Below are 8,741 nucleotides of genomic sequence, written 5' to 3' on the forward strand. Positions count from 1 at the left end.
CGAACACTTAAACAGGTCTGTCTTGCGCACTAACATGGCCAAATACAAATTGTGCATGGCCAAAAAAAAGACGAAAACCGAAAGAAATCACAGCGAGGCACAAGCAAAATAGGCGACAAATCTCCCGAAGCTGACTTGAAGTCGGAATGCCGGAGAATTGAAGACATTTGGCCACATTCGATCGATGCCAAATCGATCCAGATACAGATACTTTAAATCACAATTTCAATTGAAGGAGCGCTGGCCAAACCGAGCCAAAAAAATCAGCAAAATCGATCTGCGCACATGTCAAAGGCGGTAGCTGGCGCGGCAGCAACAGCGCGCGTAGACGCAGCAACATAGGCTGTGGCAACAACAACAAAAACAACAACAACAGCATTGGCACTGGCAACAACTGGCAGGCAGCATTTTATTTCAATTTCAATTGATTGTCGTACAATCGCCATGAATAATTCAATTTTTAGAATTGCATTGCATGAAGTCCGATAGAGATGGCTGCTTGGCAGGCGATCGGCGAGGGAGAAAGAGATGGAGTGAGGAATACGGAACATGGACATATTTTTGCCACTGTTTGTTGTTGTAGCTGTAAGTTATAGTCATCTTGCCTCGATCTCTTCTTCTCCCTCTTGGCTTTTCCCGACCCCCAAGTCGCTGTCGCTGTGTTATTGGCGATAAAAGGCCATAAAGAAGATCGCTCATGCGATTATCAAAATTTGGTCGACATTTGCATGACATTGAGCTGATATTTTGAGCTGAACCTTTTTACTAATACTGATAATACTTATACGTTTCAATATAACTCTATAATTCAGAAGAATCCAACTTAGAACTACGAAATTTACCGATTTATCCCAACATCCATTCGTATTTTGAGTCTCAAAACCCATCAGTACTTAAAGCACTTCAAAGGGATAAGAAATGAAGGCAGATGCTATGATTTCTGGATTACTTTTTAGGGTTAAGAGAGGGTAGGGGTGCGAAAAACGAATGCATCAAAACATCATCTTGAACCATTAGCAATGTCAGACACATCAAGCGTCCCTACCAAACGGGACTGTTTCATCTGCCACAGGACTCCAGCCAAGCAGCTTTGATTAATGAGTTTATTATGCAACAATTATGTATATAAACATCGGGCATTATATGCGAATACAAATCGGAGTGAGTGTTCCGAACGAATTCGGCTTTTGAGCGTTTCGAGATCACGGATCATTAATGAACTCGCTCCCGGCCCTTGACTTTGACACTTCATAAAGGTGTCGACGCGCGGGAAGAAGGAGTCGGAGTCGGAGTCGGAGTCAGAGACGGCATCCTGCCAAGGACAATAACCGGACTGCTAATTTCATTTGCTTCACTTTATGCAGGGACATGGACTCGTCTCGTCTCCCAAGACGTTCCCAGCTCGCATAAATCACACGCCGATGAATTTGCATAACTGCCGGTGAAGATCTCTCAAGTAATTTGTTCTGCTTAAGAGGAAACTAGTTTGCATCCTGTCCTGGGATACACTTAGCATCCTTTCTTGGCCACCGAGCCGCCTATATAGGCACGTCATGGCGAAGGGCTCCCAAGTGTATCGCTGGGATGCGGACTTCGATCCAGATCTCCTTTCATCCATCTGCCGGCTGCATTTCATCGCTCATCTGCTTTGCAATCCACTTGGAGCCGCGCCTTTTTGGGGCACATATTTGGCCTGTGATGTCATCGGACGCACATTTCACTCGCATAAATTCGCAGCCTAATTTGTTAAGAGCGCGTGCTTCAGTTTTCGCCCGAGCCGGCGGCTTCCCTCAAAAGATACTAATAACAATTGTGCTGCGATCTGCCTGGCTCTCTTTCGCTCATGGTTGGAGCTAACAAGGGGTCTCGCGGCATATGCGAAGTGCGGTTACCCTGAAACAATGTGTACCTACTTTTACTGTTAGGAAGGTTTAATAACAAGTAACTTATAAAAATCTAAAAGAGTCATAACACTATGATTAAAAATTGTATCTAAAAATAATTAATTGTCTTTATTTATTTTCTTTGTTTTAAACGAAGATTTTAAGATTCGTTATTGTAAGTAATAAACGTAAATGTTCGAAAATACAAAATAATATTTAAGCCTACATGGCCTTTAGTCTATTGTTTCCCACTTTTCTGATATTATTTAATAATAATAACTAAACTTTATAAGTACTTTTTACAAATAAATGAGTTTAAATTCGCTCGATGACTCCAACGATGAAACGGATGGAACTACTGACAAAAATGAAAAAGATTTTATAAAGATTTATAAGATTTTCTGATACCACGATTACACGCATTTCAAGATTTGTCTTAGGAGAACTTTTGAAATGGTTTTTACAAACCCATTAACCCTATGAAAGGGTATTTCTCAGGTCTTTGCATCTCACCCGCTCAGGCTAAGCTAAAGTGACAAATTGGAGCGTTTTTTCGGTGCCTTAGTGTTAAAGCCTGGATATGGGTGCAGGGGTCTGGGGTCTGGTGTCCGGGGTCTGTGGTCTGGTGCTTGGGGTCTGAAGCCCAGACACCTCTCCACACATGTGGAACGACGAAATTCGGGGCTTGGCCAGAGCGAGCCACACTTAAGTGGATTTCGGAGCATTCTGCAAGAGGAGAAACAAAAAAAAAAACGGTTTGCCCTATAAATCTTCTGGGTGTTGACTTGGTTTTCTTTTCGGTTTGGCTTTTTTTCTGCACGTTTTACGACTGACATTAATTGAATGCGTCTGAAATTGGGGGAACTTTCCTTTGGGCATAGCACACGCTTCATTTGATTTATTCGCAATGCGTAATCTTCGCGGCCATCCAAATACTCGGTGAACTTGGCATGAACCCCAGCTCAGCAGTGGGAATTAGAGGCCGAGGACGCGGCCTCTCCCCTTTTCGAAGTCGGTGTGTAGATTTGTCGGCCCGAGAACAAAGTGCAGCCGAAATGCCAGAAACAATTGCTTCACATTTTCCAACTTTCTTTCGGTATGCTTAATAGTCTGGGCCACGGACTGGAGGATAGAGCCCATGGATCGCTCCTAGAACCAGTCGCAAGATCAAAGCTCGGCGATATAATTGGTCCCTGCCGCTCGTTGACCGCAGAGATCCACATCCACAGCCCAATCCCAATCCTCCGGCCTGTGCATGCTTAATAATAATTCCTTTTGGCAAACAATGTAAATTCTTCATTAGCCTCCTAATTTGCTTGGGATCCCTCTGACCGCTCGATCCCGGCCAATTGTTTGTGCCTCAGAGATCTGGATAAAATGGTATTTTATGAGGAGCACAGCGAAATTTGTTACATTTTCTTCGGCTATCTTTGGCAGGGGGCTTCTGTCATTTCCACCGGGACATAAATGTTTCTATTTGTGGGCGGTAAGGGAGATGGAGCGCTGTTTATGGCTTAGTTTATGGTTTTAGAGTAAGGCCAATTTATGGAGAGGTGAATTGGGAATTGGGAATACACCCAACTATTGGATTTGAGGGTAAATATTGAATCTACGCATTTTGAAACATTCATCAAGAAACTATATATCCATATTTATTATCAAATTCGTCGTCTTCTATCTTGGCTGTCGGTAAGGGAACATACTTACCTTTTATCCAGATAAAGTTCTTGAAATATTGAGTGCTTACCCTTGAGCTTAACTTGAGATTCTTTACATCCTGTACGATTCTAAATTCTTCTTATTAATTCGTCTTTCCAATCAGAAAAGCAATAGTATATTACGCTCATTAGGCATTCTATCCTGCATATTTGAAACGCTTTTCTCCTCTTTCTGTTTTTCCATCTCGGAGTAATTTTTCACTCCACATGCTTCGAAAGCAAGTCGCAGGAATGCCGCTGATTTGCGCTGATTGATCGATTGATTGAGTGATTGACAACGGCGCCAATGAGAGGCCGATCATTTGCTAACTTGGGTAGTTCACGTTCGCTAATTAATTAAATGCCGAAATGCCAAAGCTGTCATAGCCAGATCACTTCGAATATGGCCAGGTTGGTGGTTTTAACTTGGCCAGAGGGCTGCCTTCAGGTAGAGCTTTCCATTTGGTTGCTGATGGAGGATGGTAAATGGTAAATGGTAAATGGTAGATGGTAAACAGTAAATAGTAATTGGTAAATAAATGTTTTGCTGGGTTTTCCTGTACTCCAGAGCACTCCATGGCACTCCGACTCTCTAGTTGAGTGCATTACTGCAGAAATTTCTGGGTTTTGTTGGTCGGTCGGCTGCTCTGCTTCTCCGACTGTAACTGGGACCATTCTTTACGAGAGGCAATAAATTTAACAATTTGTTTAGTGCAGACATGCACATGGATGCGGCACCAATACACGGACACGCAAAGTGTCTACGGCTCCTGGCCATATATGGCCAATCCTGAGGCTGGGGCCGCTTTGGAGATGCCAAAAGCAAAGCAATTTGTCGTGCGGTAAACCAAAGGCCAACAACAACATTCGGGCAGCTGTTTGTCGCCACCTGGATGGGTTACTTAAGGGGGTCAGGGGGCTCTTGAGGAGCGGTACTATAGCGGCTATATAGAAAGCAAGAGTTAAACAGTTTCGAACCATTTCGCAATACAGTATTCCCGTCACGCAGCCATCCGTCGCCTTAGGATTTCGACGGCCAAACATGGCGCGGCGATAATCGGAGCTGATCGATAGAATTAGTGACTTTCTTCGGATAAACCATCACTTTTCCGCCCGAACAACTTTCAACCTGATTGATCTATTGGTCAACGTGGAGAGGTGAGAGAAAAGCTAAGTACGGGGATCTAGGTGGTGTATGTGGTGAGGAGGAAACCCAAACCTTCTTTATATGGTTATATGGATATATGGTTATATGGTCTAACAAATGATTGATGATTGAATCCCGACGTAATAGATATGCTTTCCAAGAAGAAGTCTACAAGGTTACTTTCTGTTCTATAAGATAACCTATGATAGTGAATCATCTTTTTTAGTTACTAGCTTTTCTAGTCACCCCAATTCCCATGGAATTTTCTTTATCGCCGGAGAAAAACATCAAGAGCTAAGGGCGTTCACGCGAAAAATAGAATTTGGTGTCAATGCTCAGGGACAAAACAGCAACTCAAATAAGAGAGGAAAAGCCGGGGAAGAACCGCTAAAGTGAAAACCCGACGAGACAAAAGACAACAAGCAGAACCAAAAGGTAAATAGCGGCAACCAGGCAACAAGTGGATACTCGATGTCCGATGTCTGATGTCCAATGCCCGATGCCCGATGCCCCCATGCACTGCCCATTTGGCCCCGGTTGAGACCGCATTGGCCTAAACAGTCTCTACACTCTGGGAAAAAGTTAGAATTTTGTATAGTTTAACAAAACTGAAATAAATGATTGTATAAAAATTTGGTTTTTAGTTTATTACTTTTGAAATGGTTCATCAGCGGAAATGGGCCTGTGAAAGGACAACATTCTGGTGGTCTTATAGAGGTCTTATAGTTGATAAATAATTTTAGTACATATATATTATAATATATTTTTAAACTTATTGAGTGATTTTTGCAAGTGCCGACATTCGCTGCGGCCTCGCTGTCTATGCCAGTGTCTCTGTCTGTGCCCGCGTCTCTTTTCCTGTCCATGTCGATGGCAACGTCGTCATCTCTCCTGTGAGTCGGTGTCCGACTTCTGCCCCTGGTCCACCTCCGCCGCACCTGAACCACCATCCACCGTACTCCGGCCATTCCAGTTGCCGGCTCGTATGCATGCCAGCCATATAATGCAGCTCATCAACAACAAAACGGCAGCGGAGGCAAATGCAACATGTGCTCCATGCAGCAAGTGCCCTGCTTCTTCTGCCGGGCTTCTTCTGACTTCTTCTACAGCCATAAACAAATATGAGTGGCTGCGCATGCGCCTCTCTCTCTCTCTCTCTCTCTCTCTGTTTCTGCAGGCTCGTATGTGTGCGTGCGCCTCCTTCAAGAAGTGTGGGAAAATTTTCGGAATTTCTTTTGCTCGTTTTGGTTTTTCTTTCTGCAAGAGCCCCCATTTCCCCCGTCTTTCTCCACCTCCCACAGCAGGTTGCCATGCAGAGGCGGGTGGATGGGGGGGCGTGGCATAGCGGGAGCCTGGGCTCGGCATGCCAACTAGTGAAATTCTTTTTGATAATTTAATTTAAGAAATATTGTGTATAGACGCAAACGACCCCGACCCCTTGACCAGGCGGCGGCAACCAGAATTAGGCTTAGCGAATCCTCGACTGTTGGCTTTTTGTGTGTGCCGAATTCTCGGCCAGGCAGCAGCGGAGAAAGTTTTGTCTCCGCTGAAAAGAGCTTAATTACTCGCCAACAAGATTGATGGAAACTGGAAAAATTATAAATGGCTGAAGCTAGCAGGGAGATTCTTTGGGATTTCAGTCGCTGATAGATTTAATATTACTTCTTTATTTCAAATCAATACTAAATAATAAGGTTTTAGCAAGGTTTTAGGAAGAGCCAATAGAAGTAGAACTTCTTAAAATCGTCCTATTTAATGCTATTTAGAATGTTAAACATTCTAATTAGCAATTAGAAGCACCAAAAAGAGGGTTCTTCCTCTGCTTCGCCTTTATTATCGCTGTAATTATTTGAAAAGTAATCAAAAAGAGCCTTACCCACCTTTAAAGAATTTTCAATTAAGCCTTATATAAGTAAAAGCCATCCCACATTTTATTAGCCAAGCAAGCCATCGGAGATCGTGTAATTGAACTCCTATTGGAGGCAGGCATTCGTCCATTCCGCATTGTCATCATCATTTGGCGGACAAACATTAACCGATCTCGTTTAGCCACGCATAGTTTAGTTTATGACGTCGATTAGTTGCACTATAAGCAACACCTTTAACTGCCAACAAATTACAACTTTATCATGCCGCAAACGACGTCTGCAGGCCGGAGTCTGGAGTCTCCATTCCGCGGACCCGTTCCCAGGCCATGGCCATCAATTCTGGTCCGATCTGCTTCGAGAGCAGTTCGCATAATTAATGAAGTGCAGGAATGGCAGCGAGTGGCAGCAGCCACAAATGCCACAAATGAAGCTATTCCACGGAGTGGGCCAGTCTTGTGGATGCCGCGAACTGCGGCTCCTCCATATTTATACAGAGCGAGCATGTTAAATAAAAGATAAGCGGCCCAAGCGGCGAGTGTCACGCGCTCCTCCATTCCGCTCTATTCCCACCTCCTGTATCCTCCTCCCGGTCCCTCCTCCACCTTGGTCCCTCCTTGCCTGCAATTTCAATATGCAGTTGGGCTCTTTCTCCGGGTGTCGCATCATTTTGCAAGTCTAATCACATAAACTAAAACTGCCGTCATTAGGGAAATGTTGAGACGGCTTCTTTGGATCTTTGGATTCGGGAAGGGAACGGCAGAGGGTAGTTCTATGGGCCAGAAAGTTATGGTAATGCTGCAACGCCATTTCAATATTTCAGGTGATGCAAGTACGTTGCTTTTTAGTATGGTCTTATTACATTATATATAAAATATATTTCACAAAATGGGTTCTTGTTATTATAACCAAAACTATAACTTATTTTGTTTTAGGCACTTAACTTAGATTAGGGTTTGATGAGTATTTGGACATAAGGAAATCCCATAGAGCAAGATTTATATAGACGTTAACTACACAGAAAATTAGAGTTAAGTATTAAAATCTTTGACATTTTGCTATGACTTTACCACGGCTTTCATCTACTCGTATTTTAAGAGTTCTCCATATTCAAAGGTAAACTTCAAGTAAAGAATTATTGATACAATTTGATAACATCTATAAGTAGGTATTTTCTTTCTGTGCAGTAAACTATAATTCCAGACTGCCGAAATCCAACTGCTACCTTTCTCCCTGTAAAGAAATAAAACGGAATCAGAAATGCTGTTAACAGTTCCTGCATCGATCTCAGTTGGCCAGGAGTCGAATGTGTCAACACTTAAATTTAGATTATACCATATATGTGTGCGTTGACTGATTTTACCATCGGGTGCTGCAATATTTAATTTTAGACTCCAGCGGGGACTGGGTCGCAGTCGGCACTCCGCAGTCGGTGGCAGTTGCAGTTGCTAGCCAGTCAGTGACTGTGATGTTGATCAGAAAGCATTTGCTCGGCCAGCTTGTAATTCAATCTGCTTGCATTCAGACATGTAACAGCAATTTTAAAACAATTTTCAACTTACTGACAGACCGGCTACCGGATTGGCTTGGCCCCAGCCTCATCCACAGCCTCTTCCACAGCCTCTGCCTCAGCCCCAGCCCCGACTCCAAACTCAGCTTCAGATCCAACTTCGGATCTTCAGCCCGGGGCTGAGGCTTGGCTTTATCCGCTGTCTGGGTATCAGAATCGGAGCTGGCAACGGCAACGCTTTTTGAGTGACTTTGGTACCAATCTGTCCATCATCATTACCATCAAGTGTAACATTTGTGACGACAGCCAGCGGCGATCCGAGAACCTCAGGTGCTGCAGATGATGCTGATTCTGAGTCGGAGTCTGGTGCCGATGCTGAATCTGATACTGATGACGATGACGATGACTGTCCCCCTCTCTGAGTCCCAGCTCCTTGGGATCCGATCCAACGGCTACTGATCTCGGTGGCAGGCCGAAAGCGCAGCGAAGCTGCTCCAGCGTGCTGTGAATGCCTGTGCAATTACTTTGTAATTTAAGTTATTGATTGCCAGGCTGCTCTCTTCTCTCCTCTCTAGGCCTGGTCCCCTCTCCCAAGGTCCTGCCTCTGTTAGATAATCTCTGAGCGGCACCGTTACAGGC

The 8,741-nt window shown here is 44.0% G+C and overlaps 1 long non-coding RNA gene across 1 annotated transcript; it reads right to left on the reverse strand.

Annotated features, from left to right (window-relative positions):
- Positions 1 to 7,531: 7,531 nt before the first annotated feature.
- Positions 7,532 to 8,060, reverse strand: LOC108108704. The gene is made up of 3 exons (XR_001772490.1): positions 7,956 to 8,060; positions 7,663 to 7,825; positions 7,532 to 7,605 (listed from the first exon to the last, which is right to left on the reverse strand). It is a non-coding gene; the product is annotated as an uncharacterized LOC108108704 (long non-coding RNA).
- Positions 8,061 to 8,741: the final 681 nt, after the last annotated feature.

This window comes from Drosophila eugracilis, unplaced genomic scaffold (assembly GCF_018153835.1).
Source record: "Drosophila eugracilis isolate 14026-0451.02 unplaced genomic scaffold, ASM1815383v1 contig_2154, whole genome shotgun sequence".
NCBI classification, from domain to species: Eukaryota; Metazoa; Arthropoda; class Insecta; order Diptera; family Drosophilidae; genus Drosophila; species Drosophila eugracilis.